This window comes from Nematolebias whitei, chromosome 9 (genome assembly GCF_014905685.2).
Source record: "Nematolebias whitei isolate Nwh7 chromosome 9, NemWhi1, whole genome shotgun sequence".
Classification (NCBI taxonomy): domain Eukaryota; kingdom Metazoa; phylum Chordata; class Actinopteri; order Cyprinodontiformes; family Rivulidae; genus Nematolebias; species Nematolebias whitei.
In genome coordinates, this window is record NC_056506.1 from 8,789,069 (window position 1) to 8,790,281 (window position 1,213).

The 1,213-nt window shown below is 44.8% G+C and overlaps 1 protein-coding gene across 1 annotated transcript in view; it reads right to left on the bottom strand.

Moving 5' to 3' along the window:
- gad3 (glutamate decarboxylase 3) overlaps window positions 1-1,213 on the bottom strand; it is a 54,183-nt gene that overhangs the window by 1,965 nt on the left and 51,005 nt on the right. The gene's annotated exons all lie outside the window — the stretch shown is intronic.

Here is a 1,213-nt window from a genome sequence, read left to right on the forward strand (position 1 = left end):
AAAAAGTTGGGACAAGTCCATTTTTACCACTGTGTGGCATCCCCCCTTCTTCTTACAACACTCAACAGACGTCTGGGGTCAGAGGAGACCAGTTTCTCAAGTTTAGAAATAGGAATGCTCTCCCATTCATGTCTAATACAGGCCTCTAACTGTTCAATCGTCTTGGGCCTTCTTTGTCGCACCTTCCTCTTTATGATGCGCCAAATGTTCTCTATAGGTGAAAGAGCTGGACTGCAGGCTAGCCATTTCAGTACCCAGATCCTTCTCCTACGTAGCCATGATGTTGTGATTGCTGCAGAATGTGGATTGCTGGAGAATTGTGCATTATCATGTTGAAAAATGCAGGGTCTTCCCTGAAAGAGATGACGTCTAGATGGGAGCATATGTTGTTCTAGAACCTGAACATAGTTCTCTGCATTAATGGTGCCTTTCCAGACATGCAAGCTGCCCATGCCACAAGTGCTCATGCAACCCCATACCATCAGTGATGCAAGCTTCTGAATGGAGTGTTGATAACAACTTGGGCTATCCTTGTCCTCTCTGGTCCGGATGACATGGCGTCCCAGTGTTCCATAAAGAACTTCAAATCGTGACTCATCTGACCACAGAACAGTCTTCCATTTTCTCACACTCCATTTTAAATTACCCCTGGCCCAATGCAAACGTCTGAACTTGTGGAGCTTGCTTAGAAATGGCTTCCTCTTTGCACTGTAGAGTTTCAGCTAGCAACGGCGGATGGCACGGTGGATTGTGTTCACTGACAATGCTTTCTGGAAGTATTCCTGAGCCCATTCTGTTATTTCCTTGACAGTGGCATTCCTGTTTGAGGTGCAGTGACGTTTAAGGGCCCGGAGATCACGAGCATCCAGTAGAGTTTTACGGCCTTGACCCTTACGCACAGCGATTGTTCCAGATTCTCTGAATCTTTTGATGATGTTATGCACGGTTGATGATGATAACTTAAAAGTCTTTGCTATTTTACGCTGGGTAACCCCATTCTGGTATTGCTGCACTATCTTTCTGCGCAACAATGGTGGAATTGGTGATCCTCTTACCATCTTGGCTTCTGAGAGACACTGACACTCTGAGAAGCTCTTTTTGTACCCAATCATGTTGTCATTTGGCCTAATTAGTGTTAATTGGTCTTCCAGCTGTTCGTTATATGCTCAATTTCCTTTTTCCAGCCACTTATTGCTACTTGTCTCAACTTTTT